General features: G+C 41.9%; 1 protein-coding gene across 12 annotated transcripts in view; it reads left to right on the top strand.

Annotated features, from left to right (window-relative positions):
• The first annotated feature begins 1,051 nt into the window (after positions 1–1,051).
• ptprfb (protein tyrosine phosphatase receptor type Fb) overlaps positions 1,052–25,615 on the top strand; it is a 172,001-nt gene continuing 147,437 nt past the window's right edge. For 5 of the 12 annotated variants that reach the window (XM_086204224.1, XM_086204222.1, XM_086204225.1 and 2 more), the window contains exon 1: positions 1,706–2,356. The gene's annotated coding sequence lies outside the window, so the exon portion shown is untranslated. Of the gene's footprint in view, positions 1,071–1,704; positions 2,357–7,710; positions 7,877–25,615 lie in introns of those variants that run through there. The other 7 variants (XM_086204223.1, XM_086204220.1, XM_086204227.1 and 4 more) reach the window with 5 other exon arrangements.

The raw sequence follows: 25,615 nt of genomic DNA, 5'->3' as shown, positions 1-25,615 counted from the left end.
TTACAGAGCTCCTGTGAAATGACAGTGCGTCACCATCACAACTGGATCGCTCGAAGAACTGCGTGCTTAAATGATTTATCCACATTCAATTTAGCAGAGAGCTAACCAGAAGTTGTTGCCCCAGCTGTGGCCCACTCAGCTGTTACTGTTTCGGCAGTTCAATGCAACATTAATAGTTCTGAACGTAACACAAGCACCACAAAGTGACTCATTTCACTATCGGAATTGGATCCATTTGGTCTGATTTCATTTATAAAATCTATAAGAGCTGCATGATTATTTATCAGCGTTCAAAGGAGTGAAGGGCTACAAGTGGTAGAAAAATGGTTGGGATAATCATGCAGTTATCACGAAATGACTCGTTTCACTATCTGAATTTTAGCCATTTAGGTCGAACAACATCTGGAAGGTCTTTAAGAGCTGCGCAATTAAATTAGCTTCATTTAAGTTAGCAGAGGGCTAGCTGTAAGTAGCCAGCTCCAGCTGATACACAGTCTGCTTCCTCACAACAGAGCAGGAAAGTTGCCCCATACATGAACGCCATCCAGTACAAGAGGCAGAGAGATTTATCCAGCCACAACAAGCACAGTGGGAAATCTAATGGTCGGGAAGCCCCATTAAATATGACAGTCAGATGCACTGTAGCTTTAGGTGAGGTATCATCAGATTCAGAGTCCTCCAGAAAGACCATGGAGCCTGGCTTCTTTCTAAATATTTACCAGTGAATAACTTTAAAATGCATCAAAGTATTCCCTGTCAAAGGTCATACTTGTGACACTGAAAGGCGGAGAATTCCTGCATCCCCTTCTCTTGAAAAAAAAAGAAGAAGAAAAAAAAAAAGATTTCAAGTGCAGGTGAAAGAGCCAAGTTGGCCTGCACATAAATTATAAATTACAGTCTTGCCTTGAGCCTTCACAAGGGTAAAGCAAGGATGAGGAATGAAGATGCATTTATTTTCCAAAGGAAATGGGAATATTAAGGCAGTATTTGTACGTGTTCTTGTTTTATTACAGATGTTGCCAGAGAGGAGGCTGGGGACCACCTGGATTTGGCCACGGCAGGAAAATAAGGTAAGTTAAAAGGAGAAGTTAAAGTGATATTTTGCTCAAAGGGGGATTTGCTTCTCAAATACTTACAAATTACTGCCTTGAATGCCAGTTGGGGCTGGAATATGAAGTCAACTGAATGTGCAAGCTGGTTTGTCATTACAGTTAACGCGTGACAGACGTGAGGGGTTGTAGTTTGTTTTATCCTGAAAAATGTGCCTGAGAGTTTGTAAACTTAACATTTTTGAGCAGTTTTGCTGCTGTTTTAAGCAGATGTCAGAGTGTTCCCATTAGCTTCATCCTAAAGTCTCTCTCCCTCTCCCTCCCTCCCCCTCTCTCTCTCTCTCCCTCTCTCGCTCTCTCTCTCTCTCTGCTTTCTGGAGTCACAAAGGACTGATGCAGAGGTTAAAAGCATCTTCTTGAGCTAAAAAAAACCAACAACACTTATTTGTGAGTATCTTAGAAACAAAAAACATGTTTAGGACGAGGTATCTCTTCAAATCCTGCTATTGTAACCAGACATGTATGTTTTAATGGGGTTTAATCTGCTCCCTTAGTCTCCACTGCCCCCTGTGATGTCTAGATCACAATTTAACCACAAATATCCCCCCAGGCAGGGCTTCCATGGGCAAAACCACTGCAGACACTGGGTCGTTGGCTGGTGTGCAGAATGAATTATAAATGACAGGTGTCTGATCCCTGCACGTTTTCGGAGGTTGCAGGACTCGAGGGGCAGGAATGAACGGACACACGGAGGCGAGCGTTGCCGAGTGAATCCGAAAATCCCGCTGACCGACCTGTATGTGTTTCTTCAGTGAGGCAAGAAGCGTGACTGAGAGGGGAGAGACGGAACAACTCCCTACCTTCCACAGCTCCTTCTGGAGGGGGGGAGACTGTGTACGGACAGGCATATGCTAAACTTGCAAGATAATACATTTACCTGCACACAGACTCACACACTCACAAAATGAAGATATAACATTCGTGCTTGCAGGCAGGGACACTTGAGGGAAGCTGACGTTGGACACGGGAGCTGCCACGAATAGATCAGTCTCCACGACCCGGGTCGGCCGGGATAGGACCTCGTGTTCCTTTACCAGTGGACTCTTACATGTATTTTTTTCCCTCCCCTTCTTCTTTCGCACGCTTGGCTTCTACAATTCGTCTATTTTTATTTTTATTTTTTTTAATTTTTGGTCTGTTTTCTAAGTGAAGTGGATTTTCGGGCTTGCTAACAAACTGAAGACGGGACTAAACGGAGCGGTTGAGAGGGACAGAAATGCCAACGGCGGTGACAAAGAGGAGATTCAGTAAGTGCACGTATATCTCACCCCCCCCCCCCCATTGAACTTGAGACGAGCCCCCCCCCCCCCCCCCTTTTTTTGTGGTTAGCAAACTTGCTGAGGTGTTGTTTATTTACCTGTTTGTTTGTGGTTGAAATTACTTTGAAAACGCTTTCGAGGGGCAACGGTTGAAACGCTGGAAGTCAGCTCCGTCTGACACGAACGGGCTTCGGTTGAAACGACACGCAGCCACGCACGCAGTTTGTCCTCCGTTTTTTTTTCCTTCTTTTTATTCACGGTTAACAACTTTGAATCCGCTGACAAATAAAAAAAAAAAAGGGAGGCTCGAGGTATGAATTCAGCACTGCGTTGACTCACTCGAGTTTCATAAACTGCACATGTATTCAGGTGGACGGGGAGAGAAGAGCAGCAATGTTCGTCTCAATCACTTCTTATTTCATGAGTGATTTTCGTTTCATAAACCGGCGCAGAGTTGGTAATAAACTAAGCCTGGACACTTTATTATTATTATTATTATTATTATTATTATTGCGTGCCAATCGGCGTGGCTGTAGTCTTTGCGGGGATTGAAGCTCCAATCAAGCAGAAAATCTGTCGAGAATCACTGATGAAATCATAAACAGGAGCTGCTGTGTGAGCTCACGGTCACTCGGGTTTTTTTTTATTTTTTATTTTTGCCTCATTGCAATACAATTGCGAGAAAATATCATTCAAATGGTGCACAAAGCTTGTTTTATTACTTCACGTGTGCGCGCATACGTGCGTGAGCACCCCCCTTTCTTCCTTTATCATTCCCATTAATTGGAGCTCTCCTTACTGCCCATCTTTTGCTAAAGGCCCTGTCATGTGGGTGTCATTCATCTGCCCTTAAAGACCATTATTGCTGCCGCATCGCCGGCTGTGCAGACAGGTTTGATGCCATGAATTTGCTCTTCGCTGCTCCATCACTGAATTCAATTGTGAAACCATTATTGGGACTGCTTTTACAGGTGCACAACTTATAATAGCCTAAAGCCCTCCTTGGGGCTGGAACAGATCTGAAGCAGGGGGAGTGCGTTTCTCACAGGAAGATTTTCAGCATCGCCTGCATCAAGCCTGCAGTCCTGTTTGGTTTATTTTAAGAAAAGATTGGAGGCAGTTTTACAGGGTGAATGACGTACTGGAGTACGGCCGTCCTTTATCAATACATGAATCCGATTATAGCTCTCGCAGACACAATGCAGAGACCCTAGCGTGAGCCAAACTGTAACAGGATGATACAGTGAGTGTTAGTTTCTCAGAATTGCATCAGAGGCTTTCTGCATCTGAATCCAAGGCCCTACTGCATGTTTAACCTTAGACTCCTGCCAACAGAAAACAATGTGACATGGTGTAGTTTTGTCCTTCATTCAGGGTATTTTGAAATGAAATGATCCCAGACTGTAGCCTGCAGCATATGGATGAGGACCTGGCCGACTGTAACCCCTCCTATGGGGATCTGGCACTGTTACCTGCTGTTATCTGGTGCATGGATATTTCCTGATTCAGTCCTCTGGCAGTCACGTCAGGTGTGTGCTGCTGAAGCAATTCTTCAATCTCAACGTCTTTATCCCGTCTGTTTTTTGTTGTTGGTTTGTTTTGTTTTTTTAACACTGGTGTTTATTTGCTAAGTAATGACTCCCACAAGCTATTAGGCCTACTTCAAGATGGAAATTATTCAAGAGAAGACATATGATTTATTTGGCTTAATCCCCATGACTCCTGAGGGATTACAGCGTGGTTCACAATGAATCACTACATCACTTGTTTCTTTTGTTTGTTGCCAGAACAGTTCATCGACTCCTTCAATCCGGATTTTAAAAAAAAAAAATTTTATGAGTGCCTGTGAAAGAAATTTATCGAGGCTCTTAGCTTATGATGTCACTCGCAATCCATACTTATTGGCAAAAACTAAGCTGCCTAAAAGTCAGGAAAAGTCAACTAAGTGACGCTGCAGCCGCCTCACCTTGGAGTGTGATTATTCCAACAGCAGTCACTTTTACACCGCGATTCTGCGCCAGAAAAAAAAACCCAACGAAAACAAAAAAAAAAAACATCACCCCAGCATCATGCTGCTCTGGTTCCACAAAAGCAATCAAAGTCTGATTATAGCAGCCAAACCCGCAATTCACATCAGAGGTGTGAAGTGTCACACAACGTTGTTGAGTTTAGTGAGGCTGTCCGGGTTTGACAGCCAGCCAGCGCCCCCCCCCCCCTCCCCCCATTACATCACGGCGTGTTTCATACAGAACGATGATGGGTCTTGCTACTCCTGCCTTCAACACGTACTTAGAGCTGGAGTTCCTGGTGATCAGGCCCAATCCTCAATTCATGAACATTTAAATTACAAATGTCATCCAACATAAAAGCACATTTTCATGAGTAGTAGCAAAGGTTCTCCTTTCATCACTTCATTAACAATCATAACTTGTTGGAGGCTCCCACATCTGTCTGTCTTCTACAGTAGCTTCCAGGGTGGAATAAAATAGAGATACTGCATCAAATCATGGTAATTCCTCTGGAGATACAATATTTACGGTACCAAATACTCAGTGTTTATATCACAGCGGCTGGTGTTATGAAGAGATTCAGCCGATGCCATTTTGTCTCAGCACTCGTGTATGTTTTGGTTTTTTTGTTTTTTTTATTGTGTGTATATTTCTAAGAGGCTCTAAGCTGTCTGTGCTCTTTGTTGGAGATCATTTCCATCTCAAATGATTGAAAATGACACCATGTTGCAGCGTAGAAACACAAACTTCCAGCTTTCTGTGATTGCTGCTTATTTGGTTACACAGATACTGTAACCTATTGAGAATGAACTGTCTTGCTCTATATCTTATATTCATACGTTATGATGTTATTGTGAGTTCTTGTGATTCCCACCCTAAAAAAAGATGGTTTCAATCACGGTAAACTCTTCTGTTTTCCTCGTAGCTGGTGATAATGGTTGTGTCATATGCTGTGTGACCTCACGTTCATTTCTGATAATAATTGCACGATGAAAGTCTCAAGCCTATTTTGGAATTTATAGCCTTTTCATTTTACATTTTGCTGGCCATGCGAATGTTTTCTTTACATTTGAACCACAAGACCCAGACTTAGGACCAGTGCACCTGCTTGTTCCTGCCTATTTCGCTTGTGTTTCCTGACCTGAATACGTCTCTGGCATTTGTTACCATCTCCCAGCAGGTCTGGTCTGGAGCTGGTAGCCAGAGCATCTGCCTCAGCTCCCTCACATGCTGGCGATCCCTGGCAGGAGCTTGGCTCAGTGGCACTGTTTAAGAGGTTCAGCTCCTCAGTAGCCACATGCTGAGAAACCACCAGGCACAACCCTGTCCCAGCTGACGCTTTCTCATGCTTTCCATATGGGTGAAGTCTTGGTAATTTCAGGGCTCCAGAGTTCTAATGAGAGGTTTTGCTCATAGTGTGTTGGTCTGTGGTGGGCGGAATCAGCAGTTCTCGGGTTTGTCGGAGATTTTTAACTGCTCAGAGATGCCTCACTGGCCCACTGTCAGGGCGTTGGCACAGAGAAACCAAGAACTCTTTTTAACCAGGGAAGCTGGTTTAAACTGGTTGTGATGGGGGTCTTTTTTGGCAGCGGGTGAAAGGCTATACACTAAAAGTTTACATTGGAGGCTGGATTTAACTATTACATTCATGGACTGTATTTGCTTTGCTCAGACATCAGAATATGTCTGCTGTATCTCTTATCTGTTGTCCTGTTCAGCATCTCGTTGGCAGTATGGACTGAGGGGCTTTTAGTGGCTTGCATGGTGGCTCTCAACAATGCTTGTTCCGGAACGTCAGCAGAATCGAGGCGAAGAGTGATTTACTACTGTCTGCAAGGGGTAATGTAGGAGCAATTTGACTGCTGATTGAAACCAGGTCTCCCATTTCAAAGTCCACTGGTGGCATTATAAACCATTTACACCGATGTTTTACAGGGCACCCCTGCAATAGGAAAAGTGGAAACAGGCAGGCAGACTAAAAATGGACTGCACTACCACAACAGGACTATTTTTAACTGATCCTTGTGGGATTTTTGACTTCAGACAATGTTAGTACTGCTGAGGGAAGTAGTTAATAAGGGTGACATTGAGGGGTCAAATGTTAGTTTAATCATTTTTGTCTGTTCCTGGTTTAGGTAGACATTCCTTTGGCAGGTCGTGCTTAGGAAATCAGAGAACTGGCTTGATGTCTGGTCCTGGACGTCAGGATGTAGCTGTTACTAAAATGGATCACACAGCCTTAATTACACTTCTGCCACCAAAACATAGCAACTCATTATGAAGTCAAAATGCAGTAGAAGAGCGTGAGGAGCTGTCTGTCCTCTCCAAAAGGCAGAAAGATGTTGGCACTTTTAAGGATGTTGGTATTTTGTGAAAGGCATCAAAAAAGAAGCTTTGTTTTTGCTGCTGTGACGTGTTTCCTGGATATTAAGTTTCTGCACCTGTAATAGCCTCCACATAATAATAATAATAATAATAATAATAATAATAATAATAATAATAATACATTTTATTTAAAGGCACCTTTCTTGGCACTCAAGGTCACTGTACAGAGCACATAAAAAAACACATTTAAAAACATCAAAACAACAATATAACCTGAATCCTATCAATGTGTACACATTTCAGTATTGGATCCCTTTTTATGTTTGGTTGCTGTTGTCAACTTCCTGTGGCAGCCATATTGGATCATTTATTTTTACACCAGCTCAAAAAACCTCATTTACCTCGATTGATTTTTTTTTTTCAACTGTTCCACAAGGATCAGGCACTTCATTTGAGAAGTATGTGATCTGTAATGTTCACTTCCTGTGTCAGCCATATCGGACCATTGATTTTTTTTTAGATATTTTACAAAATCTTTAATAGCTCATGCATGCTTTGATAGATTTTGTGACATGTCAGTGGCTAGCATGGACGGGTGGTTGAATAATGGTGTGGGAATGAGGAGGCTACATCCGCTGTGCGACTGAGCATGTGTAGTTGCGTGTTGCATGCGCTTCACAACTAAAGACTCCCTAAATTTGTTCATCATGGCTTTAATTGCGATATGAGAACACATTGTGTGTTGCAATGTCAAATGTGATTTTATGAATATTTAATTAAGCATGACCTTTGGTCAAAACCTTTTTTCTTTTTTTTTTTAAACCATCTCTTCTCTAATGTGAGTGAACAGCCTTAGGCCTTTTTTTTTTTTTTAACAGTTGGCAAAAAAAGCAGTAGAACAACAACAACATTTCATGTCCATGAATTAGTAGCCAAGAAAGCAAGTTTGAATATCACTGGGGTTTCTTTCTTTTTGGTCATTCTGACATGAGGAATTTTAACTTTCAGGAAGCCACTAAATGAGCACCTGAGGTGCCGTCAGCTGCCCATCGGTATGTGCGACCAAATCTAGTGAGGAGTGGAAACTGTCACTATTCATCTGCCATCCCTCTTATCTCCAAATGTCCCAGATGGCTCAGCATTCTTAATTACAACTTTGAACCAGCAAACACAGGTATGATAGGGTTTGGCTTTTCAGTTGCTGTTGCATTATTTACCACCTATGAGGCTACCTGCATATCTGCTTTCTTATTCCGTCAAGCTGATTAGCAGCAACGGTAGCAGCTGACAGTAAATGTTGACTTCAGTTTCATGCACAATCAGATTATTTACTCCAACTGACTTTGATGCAGCACTTCATTAATTATCCGCAAAACGCAATCATTATGAAATATTGTGCTGGTGATGAATGTGCCACAGCGAGTTTGGAAGAGGGAGAATCATTTTAGAGGCACAATTAGAGCCTTAAACTGGCCCATCACATCATCCCCTGCACCGAGACTCTTTTTTTTTCTTCTTCTTCTTCTTTTTAAAAAAAATATGTATAGTGTGTATGCGATTAATTGACTTAAATGTTACTTTAAAAAAAAAAAGCTCACACAGCAAAAATAAACTGTTAAATATGAATCCGATTTTGTTCAGCATAACATCAGCTGCACTCTGCTCTAGCCATAGGGAATACTATGTTTATGCAAACTGAGTAATTACAGGGTCTTGATGAGTAAGGTGTGTACCTGTCTGCTGCCTGCTGGTAGTGTGGGAAAAAGTTTAGGGCCACGTTCGTAGCGTAACTCAAGGTCTCTAACACGTTGCTCCAGATCAAAATATCTCTACAGCGAGCAGAAGGAACAGATCGATTGATAAGGTCTGAGTTTGTGCAGACATTCATGGACCCGTGACAAGTTGGAAATGTAATGTTGACGACTCTTGACAGCAGCGGCATAGACTCATGTCTCTACATAAATAAATTACAGTGATTGTCTATGTGGATGGAGGATGACACGCGTTCCCAAGTTATAACATCACGTTGTACCACCAAGTGTCACATCAAGCACAGTGTGTTGAGAGATACTAAATGAAGGGGTGCACCAGTATGGGCAGATATTCACCGAAACAGCCTAAAAGATGGCATTCTCAGGTGGCATTGGCCAATGATTGTGTTGAATTTAATGTAAAAAAAAAAGAAAAAAAAAAGACTTGCTTGTAGTTCAGTCATTTTTAATGTTTTTTTAAAACAACAAAAATTAGACATTGATATCGGCCCAGAAATTCAGCGCATCCCTACTAAATGATAGAAAACACAGCAGCGTCTAGTATCCCTCAACAAAGTGCCATTGATCTGATAAATGCAAAAAATCCAACAACTGGCAGTGCTATGCAATAATATTTCTTGATCAGCACAGTGGTTTGGTTGTTTTTGACACCAGAAGAGGGAGATAATGCACAAGCATCCCTCAGGCTAAATATTCGGGTTCAGGACAAAAAGTCATTCATAGCAGGATATGAAAGAGTAGGTCTGCACACTGGCCTGAGGAGGATCTCGCAGATGGAAACATTTCCTCGTCTGTTGGGAGCTTAACAGTGAGCGGACCTTCTCTTTGGTATCTTGTTTTGACAGCATATGCGGTTGTTTTGTGTGGTTGTAATGTGCAGGGTTTTTTATATTCTGCACACACACACACACACACAAAACAATTCAGATGGGTCAAAACATCATTTTGGAATAATGTACTTTTATAAAATCCAGTCAATTGAAAATGCAATTATAGTACAAAACACATTTTTGGGCAGTTCCTATACCTTCAATGTCAAAAATATATAAAATAATGATGCCGCTGCGATGCATCAAATCCAACTGTGAATTTTATGAATCATTAGAGCACAAATAGCCTCATGTCCTGTAAAGTTGCCACTGATGGGTTGTGAAATCTTACGATAGAGGTTGTGGATGGATGTTCAGTCCACATTATGACACAGTTTTATCACATCTTGTGTTGGTAAATGTACCTGGGAGACATGTGCTGAGTGTAAGACCTCAGCGTCGTTGTTGTGTATTTGCCCCGTCAGCAGAAATGCGTTGATGACGCACTCTTTCATTTCTGACAAACACTGGATGGGGACAAATGGAGCAGTGGCTCACTGGCTGATATCATTCGTTTTGCTTGTCATTGTCAACCAGTTCTTTGCCGGTTTTCGTCTAATTAGAGCACGCACAGACCCTCACAAACACAGACCCTCACAAACACACACACACACACACACACACACACACACACACACACACACACACACACACACACTCCGGCTGCACCTGAATTGATGCGGAACATTACATAAGGTCAAACAGTCAGCCGTCTTATGAGGCTGGACTTAAATGTCACATGCTTCATGCTTCAAGAATGGAAAGAGAAATGTGACAAATTCACAGAGCTTATGCAGATTAAATATTGACGGCAGTGAACAACGAGCCAGTTTTCACACTGGATCCTCCATTTTCATAAGCGCTATATATTAGCAGCACCTGCAGCAAATGAGGATTTACTGCTCTGACTTTGTCACTCCTGAAACAGACACAGACAGCTGGATACTGGCTGATACTAAACTAATACATCAGTGATTAATCAATAAGATAAACACCTCACTGTGTGCTAGAGACTGGGACTTGTTTATGCGTAAGCTCGACTTTAACACTACATTGTAAAACAAAATGTAACAAATAATTCATACATATCATGCACAGACTTCATGTTATTTTTAATTATTAACTCTTTTATTGTCCTCTGAGAAATGGCAAACATGTCCCTCTATAAATGACTTAATTATTCACTCCTGTCGGTTAAAATGCTCTGATGCATCAGTGATGGGATTGAAGCATTTGGAGCTTCGCTCATTAAGCTACTTCTAATGTTTTCGAGACAGCGAATCATGACAGTCCATGTTGCTCGCCCCCCTCTTACGGGAAGATTGTCGGTGCGCCAAAGCTTTTGCTGTCTGTGTGTCTCTAAAAGCTCTTTTTCTCAAGGGAACTTCTGTGCAGGCCATTACTGCTTTTGGTGAGAATGCAGTCGTACCAGCACATGGACAGTAGGAGATCGTGGGCTCTTTTGAAATGCAAAAATCATGCTGACTGTAAAGAATTAGAGACTAGTAGCAAGGAATTTTGTCAGGACATTCCACCAGGTTGCTTTTAGCTACTTCCTGACTGACAGAAGAAGCGTTTATCAGTAAGAACTATACTGTAACTATAAGTCTTGTCTCATTTTTAGAAAAAAAAATCGAGCAAAAAAACTATCTTTCCCATGTGATGATTGTGTCAGGTGAAACCTCAGACACTGGTGCCCTCTTTGCTACTAGCTGGGTGTTTCTGCTGCACAACAATGAATGGCAGAAAAGTGCAAGGCTTGCACTCAGTCTGTCCCGCTGATGCGGCAGATGGAAAGGATTTTAGGGAGTGTAGGCGGGGTTCTTTGGCAGTGAGGGACGGAGATGACAGCCCTTCATCCATGGAGGGCTACCAAGGGCCTTGGCTCTGAGCATCTCCTGTGTCCTCCGGACAGAACCTTGATGCCATCAGAGACCATTAGCAATGACAGCATGTCATCATGTCACACTGCAGCTCACGGTCAAGCAATGAATAAGACCAGTAAATAAAGATGGCACTCTTGGGAATAAGCAGGATTTTGCACATTCTACTCAGTTTTTTCCCCTCTCTTGTGTACATGATTTTTACAGTTTTACTATGCTGGCTGTGAGATGATGCTTCATTTTCAATATTACCTCACTGTTCATCTGCTGTGTTGTCCTGTGGCCACTGCCAGGAGCACAGACTGTCAAGAAAACCTCTACTGCTTGTGTTGGAGATGTTTTTCAAGATGGTGTGATTTGATTAAACCTTAATGTACGACACAAGTGAAGACAAGTGACTCTAATAAAGCCCTGTAATGCAATAATTCAGTGACTGAATTAGAGGCTGAGCAAGGCTTTAGAGGGTGCTGTTCTCACGGCTAAGTGGAATTTTATAAAAACTGTAAAGATATATTTGGATGCCAGTTCCTCCCATGGCCTCAGCTGGTGCTTTTAATGTGTGAAGACTTTCACAAATGGTCAGATTGATTGAAAATTTACTCTACAATCTGAAATTATCATTGATAATAAGATATTACATTGTGAAGCAGGGTTTCCACCTGGAGAAGCTGTATGGCTTGGTGGCAAAGTGTCTTTGCATGGAAGTGGTGGTTGGCTGTACAGGCTGGTCGTCTTTAATGGGCTTGGGCTCATGTGGGCACCTCACTTTATGCGGATGGCTATCAAAACACAGGAACTTCGCTTTTATGGTGGTTGGACCACGTACTGATAAGTAGTTGTTGTATTACAGGTCTGCCGCTTGTATGACATGTGGTCAATATTAGAGCTTTACGACTCCAAAGCTGACGACAAGGTGGTGCAGTGGTCAGCACTGTCGCCTCACAGCAAGAAGGTTCCGGGTTCGAGCACCGGCTCGGGAACAGGATTTCTCTGTGTGGAGTCTCCATGTTCTCCCTGTACCTGTGTATGGTTCTCTCCGGTACTCTGGCTTCCTGCCACAGTCTAAAGACATGCAAATGGGGACTAGGCTGATTGACCGTTGGTGCGGCTGTGAGTGTGAATGGTTGTCCGTCTATATGTGCTGAACCTGCGATGGACTGGTGAACCCCGCCTCTCGCCCGAAAGCTGCTGGGATAGGCTCCAGCCCCCCCGCGACCTTTAACAGGATAAGTGGAAGAAAATGGATGGATGGATGGACTCCAAAGCTATTCGCCACTTTACTGCAAAAAACACACACACACATAAACACAAACACGTGCCCCCCCTCTCTGTACTGTAGACTCTTATGATACAAATACTTCTATAATCAAAATTTGTGGCATTAAATCAGAAATTTTATACTCTCTAATTCTTGTATGCTGTAAGTCAATCCGCTCACACTGCTGAGAAAAAAACAAAAAAAGTCTGGAAATCTCAAGACTTTTTATCAATGACACAATGTCACTGTTCCCCTCTTCATCCCTGCACGTGTAGATGAAACAACAGCGAATGAATGAGCAGTGGGATGTTTACTTTTAAAAGAGTGTGAAGAGAAGTAGTTTCCTGTATCCTGTTTCTATATAAATACAAAGTCCAATAATATAAATGACCGGGTACATAGTTGCACATTATCAACATTCATCACACTCACAAGAATAAGCAGTGCATTTCAAGGTTACATACTGTAGGGCACAGCTGAAATTATGTAGTTTATTCCTGACTGAAGTCAAAAAGTAATGGAATATCACAGCATGCCCAGCATGAGGTTACAGCCTGGTGGGAAGGAGGGGAGCTCATTTAGCGCTATCTATAATAAATGGAATTTATTGTACATTTAATGTTTATGGATGTTGAATAAAAGGCTGCTTTCCAATCCAACAAGGTTTACTTATGATCTATTACATCACATCCATGGTGGCTGTAGACCCTCCATTAATTGGAATATTTATTTATTCATTTTTTTATTTGTTTGTTTTTATGGGAACAGATATATAAGCAGAGATTCTCTGAAATGGCCAATATCACATATCATAACATTTACAACCAAAGCTCATTTTGTGCGTTTGCCGCTGGGTGAAAGATGAAAGTGGTTTCATACAAAAGACACATTCAATTATATAAGACATAAAAATAAATGTAAAAAAAATACATATCAAAGTAAATGCACTATTAAAGGATGTAAAAGGCATAAAAGATACAGCATCTGATCATCAGTGATGTCATGACTGTTCACATTAGAAACTCAGATTTAATGAGATCCCCGTGATTGTTTGTCGTAAGTTCTCTGGATAAGGTGTTTCACATATTTGACCTCCAAACCAGGAAAGCTGTTTGTCTGAAGCCAGTTGTGTTAGAGGACACCCTCACAGATCAACCCAGTGCAACATAGCCCTCCAGGTGATGCGTAAATTTAATGACATCATTGTGACACCTCTGCCACAGCCTGTCGGCGGAGTCGTCATGCTAGTGCCATCGCTAAACTGAACAGAAACGTCACGCAATTTACACGGGAGTTTGTAATGTTGAGTTTCTTTCGCTGGGTTTTATTTTTCTTTCCTCAGGCTACGTAGCTATCAAAGCTGTTAGCGGAGTATTGTATTGAAATCAACCCACAGACTGACGCGCGTAATAGTTCACAAACATTCTTGGTGGTTAATCTTTAACATCCCTAACACACACTGGTCCCCTACAGTTTGTAATTAAGTGAGCTGCTGCAAACCCATTCTACCATATGGAGCGTGCCGTTACTTTAAAATAAAGTGCGCATTCTCAGCAATATCCAACTCATAGTGTACTGTGGAAATGGCATTGCCACCCTCTTCTACCAAATTCAGTTACTGTCTGCACTGAGGGGCAGATGTTGGGTGTGTTCATGTTTGTGTGTGTGTGTGTGTGGGGGGGGGGGGGGGGTAATCAATCCTGAGATGCATCTGGGTTCTTAATTGAATTACAACAAATACAATTTGTTAAATTGTATAAATACAGTAAAATGGAAGGGAAACGCTTCACTCAAGACGCTCTTTACTGCATCGCTACTTTCATGCTTATTTTATCCTTCCAAGTGTAATAAAAGCTTGAAGTAAAAAGCCAACTTAAAAAAAAGTCATTCATCCTACCTGTCCAATGAGTGTATATTAAAAGCAACATTTTCAAATGCTTTCTGTCGTGAATTGTGATGAACCAGCTAAAAGCAAAGCAGCCTGTTTGTAGCCGAATTCCAAAATACTGAAATCATCCCACAAACACACGTTTGCATCCGTTTAAACTGTAATTTTCTCAGAACGCGTGTCATGGCAAACGTCACGTGGCTAAAAGATAATTCTGCCTACTTTGGGAGTACCATCCATCCATTGTCTTCCGCTTATTCCTACATTAAGGGTCGCGGGGGGGCTGGAGCCTATCCCAGCGTCAACGGGCGAGAGGCGGGGTTCACCCTGGACAGGTCGCCAGTCCATTGCAGGGCCAACATACAGAGACAAACAACCATTCACACTCACAGTCATACCTACGGTCAATTTAGAGTATCCAATTAACCTCGTCCCCTCTTGATGTTTTTGGATGGTGGGAAGGAGCCGGAGTACCCAGAGAGAACCCACGCAGGCACGGGGAGAACATGCAGACTCCACACAGAAAGATCCCGTGCCCGAGCCGGGACTCGAACCCAGAATCTTCTTGCTGTGGGGCCACAGTGCTGACCACTGCACCACCTTGCAGCCCACTTTGGGAGTACAACATAGCAAATTGCTCTTTTCCTACTGATGCATATGCATTCATGGGGGGAGTTAAAATGTTTAGTTTGTGCTAAAACATGGGATGCGATTTGCAGAGAGAGACTGATTATATATAAATCTACGTATGCATGAACCATTGTGGCGAAAGAGCACATCTCTCCTGGTGTAGATTTACTACGAATTATCTCTGTTCGATGGCATCTTATATATCTGGTTCCTGATCGCCTTTTAATGTCGGTCGGGGGCTTCACGATTCCTCTCAGTTGTGCCTGTGAATAATGATTCCATTCAGTTGTGGGAACTGCAAATTACAGTTAGAGAGGGGTGACATGAGCTGATTACACAATCAGCTGCAGGTTTAGTTCAATGTAGAAAGGCGCAGTGTGCTTTGTAACAGGACCAGCCAAGTCCATGTCTTTGCTGCGCTCTCCAACCTGTGTATATCTGGCCCCGAGCCATTTTCCTTCACATCCTGGTTGTTGGCACTCCTCTGACATAGTTCAGACGTGTTCCTTTGTAGTCACATTTTGTTTCTGCCCACCAGGAAGAGTCAAGAGGACCCTATGGACACAGCAAGGTGAGATGCATGCTGCAGCTCCCCTAAAAGGGTAATGATTCATGAGGTTGGCTCTGCTGTCCCTGGGGCTCAGAGGAATAGCTGGCATTATCTTCTGCAAATGGGTTTGAAAATGCTCTTGGCCAGGTTGACCAAGGCACTGATTTATTGCTCAAGAGGGGCTGAACGGTTCTGCTCTTTTCTTGTATAGGTATGAGCCCTCACCTCCACTGCATGCACAAGCATGCTCACAAACTCATGCATCGTCTCTGCTCCCTGCCTCGCCTCATATTTGGCCACGCGTTCAGACAAGAGGTGTGGAAAAGAAACCTCCAGATTCTGATGCAAAGGTTTTGGTGTGAAAGAAACAGCCTATCGTTCTTAATACATCAAGTAAAAGAACAAGCAATTTCTCAAACTTTATCTGTATTTGTCAAGGGCCATACATAGATATGCATCTTATCCTTGAGTTGAAGTTGGAAACACTGAGAAAAATAGACAGTGTCCTGAATTGTACCGTTTTACCTTGAAATATGAGGATAAATGTCTCCTCTATGAAATACTGCAGTTCCGTTAGGAGCTTTTTGACAGCTAAAAACTTGTAATTGTTTTCCTCCTATTACATCCATGTCTGAGCTTTGGATCTAACCACCAGTTTGGAATTCTGTCTTCCAGCCAGCTCATATTGCCAGGAGTAATGGTTCCCGAAAGGGGGGCTTAAACCCCTTTGAGGGTCGTGAGACACAAATGGAGGCAAGATGATTTCCAGAAATCAACGAAACAAAGCCTTAATCGTTTCTAGAGCTAAAAATGATATTCTAACTGCTATAGAAAATAGCAGTTTGAATTTTAAGTCAAAAACTGGCTGTTTGGAAATGCCAATTAGTGTGTGTGCAGAGTTTGTACACTTCAACCTCCTCCAGGGATTGTGGAGGTCGCAAGTCTGTCACCTTTATTTTTCGGGTCCTGAGTTTAATATTTCACAAATACTGCCAAGAAACTAAACTGAAAACGTTCGAGAAGCTCCAAATAGGGCAGATTTGTTTAAAGCCTTATCACATAGTAATTAGCAGCTAATAATTTCACTCAGCTTCTGTGAAGAGAGTTATCTTTTGGTCCCTTTTTATTCAGACAAACTCCTGCTGCTTCTCACACAAACAAGCATCAAGCGTCTCATTATTAAGTCAGCAAACTTACTGACAAAATGGAAGCCATAGGAGAAAAATAGGACTCACTTGATCGTACCTACTGCTTATTACTTTCATTTTGTTTAGGCAAGGGATGGCGCCTGGGTTGAGCAGGCAAAGAGATTGGACAAAAAGAGCACTTGTGTCAAATAGCCAGTATTTAATTCGATCAGGACGAGCCTCGTGTGGTTACTCAAATTTTCAGACAGTTTTGGCGTCAGCTCTCTGCATTCTGACAGAATTTCACCAGTCAAAAGAAATGGCATTATCACAAGCGTTCCCTCTCTGTGAATTCTCCAGTCTTTGACCATGGCCTCAGTCGGACATTACCCAGACTTTGTACCAGGGAGCTGGCAGTCTGTTTAATGTCTGGTCCAACTGATCTGGACATTTGTGTTCTCACATACAGCCCCTGCGGGTAATGTCTAGTTAAGTTCATGGTTGTGGTACTTGTGTGAAAAGCAGCTTATGTTTTACCATCAAGCATGCCTTTCCCTGTGATTGTGTTTAGCTCTTTCTCATTAGAATTGCAGGTCCTTGCAGAACCAGGGGGCAGGAAAGTCAGATTGCAAACAAGGGTTGCACAAACTGGATTTGACTTAGTTTGTGAAGCGTTTAAAATGCAAACTGACAGAGAAGGCTTTAGCCAACATCACCTGCTTCTAGTGTTGCAGTACACCCCCCACATACCCCCCACCCCTAGAAAATTCCCAGTCCTGTTTCACCATTGTTATGTAAGATCTACAGAAAGGCAGGGAGGAAGCTCACATCTTGTCTCACAATGAAGCCGCTGGAACTCTCTGGAGGATCAGCAGCAGTTGCTTTGGGTTTTAATGAGTGACATCTAAAGTCTCCATGTTTCAGAGGTCTCCACATGCTACCTGCCCTTGCTATCATCCATCTTCTACACATCCATGTGTCGACCCCCTCCCCTTCAGAAAAATCTAATTTTCAAGCTGGATCTTAATGTTTCTAAATGGTGTATTTACAAGTGGATTATTTTAAAGGCTACGTGTCAGACAGATCTTTATCTGCCGGCTTGGCAGCTCCACTGTGTTTCCTTTTTCAGCATGTTGATTAGCTTTCTTTCCTCCCCTTCCCTCACTTTGCTGTGTAGTCTTCTGTGCTAACCCACCTCATGTGACTCAGTCAGAGACTGCTCAGTGAATGGTTAATCCTTCCTGGTATTCTTTCTTTTTTTTTTTTTGGGCCTTATGCATAGAGCAAAATCTAAGAAATGCTTAAGATTAAGAACAGTATTCTGAATATCGCAGCTATGATTTATGCATCCAGTATATATGTCATATAAACCCCTGAAACATGTTGGGCTTGCTGGTTTGTGGGTGTTCAACCAAGTGATTTCCACTCACTACGATCTATTTTATATTTATGTATCTGTAGTCCACTGAATAGGGCTGTGAGAGCAGCTCTTGAATTGGAAAATAAGACAGATAACATTTGATTTAGACTGCATCATAAATGGTCACATTTCTGTGTAAGTGCTCGGACAGCTTCTGTTCCACATTTTGATCAACTGTATGGCAAAAACATTGTGGACACCTTCCCCTTATTGTACTTTTATTGTTATATAGTGTTCTGTTTTCAGTGAATATGTTTCAAAGTAAAAAGAAAAGTGCATTGTACACTTGTGGTTTCTTTTCATATACGAAAAGCGTGAAGTGAAAGGATTTTCTGAAGTGACAGAAGGAAAAGTCATGACTTGCCCATCAATAAAAAAAGCTTGCAAGCTTGGGTTTGAAGTGAGAGGCAAAGGACCTGTTGAGAATCTGATCCAAGCCACATGAAGCAAGCTGCTCCAAGTTTTTGTTATCTTTCTCTCTTTTAGGATGAAAAAGATCATCAATCTTTGATTTAAGAAAAAATCCCAGTGCAATATATCAACGCCTTTTACAACACTTTCCCAACATTTTATTTATTTTTTCCTGACACAAGGCCTTGTTTGTTTTATTTCCAGCTTTCTTCTAATATTTGATTTAAAAAAAAAAAAGGCAAAAGCAAGCACAATTAATAAATAAGGAAACGCCGCAGTAATAAGCAACAGCGTGGCTGAAAAATGTACTTCTCACTTTTACTCGCTACAAATCTTATCAGTGCTTTTGTAGCTGCACTGCAGCGGAGACACTTTGATCTCATCTGAACGTGTAGGCATAATTTATCTGCCAAAGGAAGTACCGCAACCAAACAAGCATCAAAGTTAAGTCCAGTTGAATTCAAAAATGAGTGAGATTATTTTTAATTGAAAATGAATCGCGTTCTAATTGACCGACCTCTTCTGTGTTGAACCTTTAAATCACACATGTTAAAGCAGTAACATATTAAGACGCTGCTGCTAAACAGGGACAGTAATGTTGCTGGTTAGTTTCTCATCTTGAATGGAGCAGAAAACAATGTAGCGTGCACAAGTATCATGCCCGCCTCATGTTTTCTTGTCCCTCCTCTCAGATCCTAAATCTGCTGGTGTTCTTGTCCTCTCATTATAAGTTTGCAGAAGTAAATCTACTAAAAATATAACCACTGGTTTCTGGCTTGTGTTATTGTGCATTTGAAAGTCATTACTGTGTTTTAATGAGAGCGATGAGACATTTCTGACAGCTGGCGTTCCAGAAGTAAATGAAAAACATAAAATGATGGCCTGATTGGCCCAGATCCCAGCCTAGGACATTCATCTGACTACAAAGGAAAGTCTCACCACAGCAGAATGTGTCTAGAATGATGTGAACCGTATGTTGTATGACTGCATTTGTAGCTGCTCACCTATGATTTGACCTCACAAGGGAAATCCATCCATCCATCTATCCATTTTCTATACTGCTTATCTGTTGAGGGTCGCGGGGCAGGGGGGTGGAGCTTATCCCAGCTGACATTGGGCGAGAGGCGGGGTTCACCCTGAACGGGTCGCCAGTCCGTCACAGGGCCATTCGGAGCAATTAGGTTATTGGGGGAAGTGAGAATCGAACCAGCGACCCTCTGGTTGCTCGACAACCACTCTACTTCTGAGCCACGCCGCACTCATAGGTAGAAATAAAAGTGCTAAATTTGACACGGGACAAAGAGGTGACCAATTACAGGACAAAAACACGTCTTAGTAAGGTGTTGGGCCATCGTGAGCTGCCAGAACAGCTTGTACTGGCCTTGGCATGAATTGTAAAAGTCTCTGGGACACAAGAGGAGGGATGGGACTGCATTTTTTTAAAGATACTCCCCAATTGGGTGTCTCGATGATGGAAGAGAGCAGCTCTGTCTACATGTCCTGTAGGTGTTCAACTGTGCTGAGATCTGGTGACTGCAGAGGCTGTAGCATATGATTCACATCGTTTTCACGCTCATCAAACCAGTCAGTGACCCTTCGTGCCCTATGGCAGGGGGCATCGCCATCCTGGAAGAGACCATTCCCATCAGGAGAGAACAACTATGTACAGATTTGCTGTGACCAGGAGGACAAGTCTCCACTGGATCCCCTCCCTCACTTTAGGGGTCAGTCATTCAGTGGTGAACACCTCACATGCACTCACCCGCCTTTTTAAAATATGGCGAAGGATGACTCATCGGATTGTATCACTCTTTTCCACACCTCTGTAGCTCAGCGCCTGCAGTTTCATACCACTGAACTCTCAAATGTGCATTAATCTTTGTAATAAAGGATTTATGCTCTGTTGGCCACCCTACTATAAAATCCCTCTCTAATTATTGATGGAATGTTCTTGCTGACATCACATCCTGAAATCTCAGACAGTGGAGGAAGGTTTGCTCCTCTTACTTATTGTACTGATGCACATGATGGTAGTCGGATGTGCACTGATGTTTCTGACCTTAGTTTCTCACATTTTATCCCACTGATCTACTGAAAACGACACTTTTGTGGTGGTTTGGTATTGGAATCTGGAGTCTGCCAAAATGCCAATAAACAAAATACTGATTTATTAGATAAGCAAAAATAAATTTGTACGTGTCTGCATATTCATTGCTGACTTGTCCTATGCTCATTTACATTTTGAGCAGCGTATCATGGTCAAGGACTGTGTGTACTTCCTCCTGTGAGCCTTTGGAGCATTCCAATGAGTTTGGTCTTTGAGGGAAGAGATGGACCTATTTATTAGAGACTGTCTGACCTGTGAAGGTAGCGTATGAGCGAGGATGACTCACTCAGCTTTTGCAGCTTCAAAGAGAATCGTGGAAGCGATTGGCCTTGTTAGAAATAAATTGATACTCTGAACAATGAGCATTTATTTTTGCAGTGATCATTTCATTTGCATTAACTCAAAGAAACCATATCGAGCTTTGTGGGATTATAGCTTTTGAGTGCATGTTAAACATCTGCAATTTCACAAACATTGCTCCTGAACATAATCCATTTTCTCTTCTGCTACTTTTCTGTATTCCTACAGGATGTGAGTATAGCACCACCACATTTTATGTTGTTTCACAGTTTATTTTGTAGGTTAGCATGTTGGATTCGACCTCAGCCTGTTGCATGGCTAATGTGGCTCCACCTGCAGGCTTGAGGACGTTGTATCATCAGTGGCTTGCTGGTTGACATGGATCAGATTTCTGTTGACGTGAGCAGTGGTTAAGATTTTGGTGTGGAAGTCTTTTTTGCAGTAATGTTGACTGTAGTTTGAGTTTTTAGTGCGTTCCTGACACCCGGACCAGTCAGAGAGGAGGGTGCTTTTGTGAGGCAGAGCTAAAAGACAGAGGGGGTGAATTGTGATACTGCAGCAAATGAGAACATTTTTGTCGTTGGAGGGTTATGAAGAAAACGTGCAGATCTGAAAGAGAGCATCATATGGTCTTCTTAGCTTAATCAGATTTGTCAGCCCATTGAATGTCTCACACTGTGACATCTGAAGGAAAGGCCTTTCAATTTGCTATATGTGTTCTGCCAATTCTCTGTCTCCCAGCGCCTTTCATCTATTGCAGTTTTTCCTCCCTGATGTTAAGTACTAATAACCATTTGTCAATAATATGTCAGTCTGTCTGGGTGGCAGAATATACAACATATGTTTCTCTGGATCTCTTACTACTGAAATATCAAACCGAAATGTGTTGTGAAATCTGTCATTTCTTGGGTTTTAGCCAACAATAAAAAAAGAGTGAATTGTTTACAACATATTGTTGTTTCAGCAGTAAGGAGGATATGTTGGGTATTCGTTTGTTATACGTCATCAGTGGGGGTGAAGCAGGATTTAGGGTTGTTTTTTTTGTGTTTTAGACTGAAAAAACTCCTTTTAAGGATTTTTCATCATGATGTGCAGAAGTGAATTTGGTGCTGAAGATGCTAGTTTGAGAGCATCCTCTGTTGCCTCAGGGGTATCGCTCTCTGTGTTGCTGCCAAACATCCTTTGAATGTTGAAGTCATTGTTCCTTCCTCCTCACTCACTGCTTTTATAACGTTCAATGACACTGAGGTGTTTTTAGCCTATTTTGAAGTGAATGAATCAAATTTTGTATTCATTTACAGTTTAGACTTTGAACATCATGAAAACACAATAATCAAAAATAATTACTATCGCATGGCGTTCAGTGCCACAATGTCTGGTTGCAGTAAATGTATTTTGAAGCACTGCATCAGAGAAAGGTGATGGCAATTGTGTCATTTCAGGTGGTTTTTACTTTTGCATTTTTTTGAAAAAAGAAGTAAATGTTCAGATCAGACATAACATAATAATTTGGATAAGCTCTGATTAGCAAATTGCCTTCCTGTTACGACAGCAAGTAACACTTACAATACAAGTTACAACTTAAGAAAAATCACAACTTGTACCACATGTAATTCCTCAACACGTTAGGCCATTTTTTTCCTGTGACATGGTACATCCTCCTCTTCTTCTTCGTCGTTTACGACCGCCCCAGACATGCTTAACGTTACCAATACTGCCATCTCCTGGAAGCGATATGAAGCCCATTTTATCAATGCTGAACTAGTTTTTAGATACATATACGGTGCACTATACTTTTTGCAAATATTCACACATAAAATTTGCTTGCTTGTGAAATGGAAACACAACCACTGATGCTGTTTTGTCCCCCCCCCCCCCCCCCCCCCACCTTTCCTTTTAAGCAGCAAGCATTCACTCTTCCCTAAAGCCAACTGTGGAGTCTGCACCTGAGAGATTTGTTTGTATCTGGAATTTACTTGTTTCATTTATTATTTGGTTTCAGTGGAACTCCAGTTTGAGTTCAGGGATATCCAAGTGTTTTGAGTTCAGTAATTGCATCATGGTTCCAAATCCTGGTGATTCGGTTGTTTTGCGTATGGAGCCGTCCTCGCTCGTGTCATCTCCAATATATTGCAGCAGCTGCAGTTGGCTTCATTCATCAGTGTGGGGGCTGCTGCTTGGTATGATCTGTGGTGCCCCTCATGCATTCTTGGGAATCTACAGCATAACTTTATTTGGTGTTCTCAGAGACCCCTTATGAATGCAAATGCTGCCTATTTCACATAGTTGGGCAGCATAATACAACACAGAGCAAGCTGTTGAATGCTTTTGCCTACGTGATCTGTTCAGGCTCTCTCGTGTGCACTTGAGGGAAAAATGCTTTGGGCTGGAAGAAAACTACATCCTTTATCATAACGTCATGTTTTGGTTTGATCCATTAACAATCTCACTGCTGTGCAAACAAATGGATTCTATATCCGACTAATGCACAACAATTGATCAGCCTTGTGATTGTGGTGATTTCCATGTAATGCATTATTAATTTTACATACATACATGCAACGCTTGGCTTTAGGTTATACCAGCAAACTGTATACACCCTATAATTTTTCAGTTGTATTGTATGATTAAATTGAGGATACATGTTACTCAGTTGTCAGGCTTCACTGTTGTCACCGCTGTGCTGCCAGCAACATCCAGCCACGTTCATGCAGGACATTATGAAGTGACATTATCACACTCGTTCATTTGATTGATCACGCTCATGCCAACGCCACCACCATCCCAACCTCCTCCTCTTCCTGTGTTATATGTTGTATTGTTGATATAACTGAGATTTATGTTTATGCATGTTCATTAGGGAAATAAGCTCCCTCAGCAGAATCCCTGCTGCTGCTGCTGCTGCAGCGGCAGCGGCGGCGGCTGCTGCTGCTCCCTCAAAGAGCAGAGCCTTTTCTGCAAAGCCTAATTGTATAACCGGTGCTATAATTGGTCAGTTCTCTAAGTGCCTCTGACTTAATTTATATTCTTTCAGGCATTAAGTACAGTAATAACAATAAGCAATTTATCAAATGAGAATATTAAGTAGCTGTAATTTCACTGTAAGGTGCAAATCAGAAATTATTTTCAAAAGTCAAGAGGCATGCAAGTTGCAGTTCATCTGAATATGAGAGCCTGATGAGGGCTAAAAAGAATTGCTTTGATACAAATCATAGACCCAAAAAGCTGTGAAATGAAACTCTTCCTCCTCTGTAGGAAGCATTTCAAGGTTATCGCTGTCATTAAACAGCTAGAGAGAGAGAGAGACTGGCACCTACGGGTTTATGCCGGATCTTGAAGAGCGCCGTGGCAGCCACAGGACCAGAGCTCAGTAGGTGTCTGTCTTGAGGCATTTCTTCCCTCTGGTGCACTGCTCCAATGTGAGTATGTGCCTCTTTGCATTAACAAGAGCAACATTGCAGCTGTTGTTTGACTGAGCTGTTCAATAGGCCGCTGCACTGTTTGTGTGCAAAGCTTTCACAGGAGGAGAAGTGAGAGGCTGTGCAGAGAAGTTGATCCTCTAGCACATGTCAATAAACAGACAGGAGAGATGAGGATTATATTGCTCCTGTCAATCTAGGATGTCAGCAAAAGCAAATGGCAGTTTTGCCTGACAACAGCCTCCATATACTGCTGCATCTTGGCTGCTGTGTGGTCATTATCTTCACATTAGGAATTAAACACTGGATTTTTGCAATAAAAACTCTTCCTAGTGCTTGATCTGCCGAGAAAGGTTCTTGGTCTTTGTATTTGTCCAGTGATGAATCTGCAACCTTTGCTTCTGCACTCCCACTCTCTTTTGTCCTTGTATTTCTGTGGAGCTAAAGAAGCAAATTGACCTGAATAAACGCTATTCATTCTTGAAAGAAAACACAAGCATAATACACTTCTACCTTTTTTGTTAGAAATTCCACAGTCATTAGTGTTGCTTCACAATATAAATGCACACAGTGATATAAAGTCATGATACATGCCAGTAAAAGCATTTACAGCAAAACTTACTTAAAATGATGCTGTTTTTGAGTTTAAAAAGGAGCTTAATTTAGCCTTAATTTAGTCTTAATTGGACCAATACATGCAAGCAGTCAACCACTGCCTTTTTAAAAGATGAGTTTAAGACCAACTCTTTTATGTGCACTGGCCTCATACTGTAATTCTTTTTTTTGTTTTTGTTTTTTGTTCTGTCAACACATTATTAACTACCATTTGGAAAATTGCTTTTTAGACGTTTGTGAATTGATTCAGAATTGTAGGAGATAGGAATCACGATTCTTGTGTGAATCGATTTCTTTTCTCCCACTCCTGGTAATTTCTACATTTAGGCCTTTCTAGCTAAGTCAGAAGAGACACTTGGCTTAGTCCCCCTTCGTGCCTGCTGAAAATCCTGTTACCCTGCTCACCTCCATTTTCTTTTCAGTTTGCAAAAGGAACAGATTCAATTAGTCAGAGTTCAGATGAACTGCTCATGGAAAAGGTTGTACAAAGCACTGTATCCATTACTTTTTTTTCAGACTTAAGTTATATCTGAAAATGGGGTGACACTCGCTGAGAATGATCCCATCTATCCATGGTCACACACAGTCCATACTCCTTATGCTTTCATTACTCACTACATTTTAATGTGACACATACATGCATACAGTGGTCATAGTAGCAGAT

Source organism: Aulostomus chinensis, chromosome 5 (assembly GCF_037954235.1).
Source record: "Aulostomus chinensis isolate RoL2024-O1b breed Wild chromosome 5, RoL_Achi_v1.0, whole genome shotgun sequence".
Lineage (NCBI taxonomy): Eukaryota > Metazoa > Chordata > Actinopteri > Syngnathiformes > Aulostomidae > Aulostomus > Aulostomus chinensis.
The sequence above is the reverse complement of the archived record's forward strand: the minus strand, read 5'-3'. Positions and strand labels throughout refer to the sequence as shown.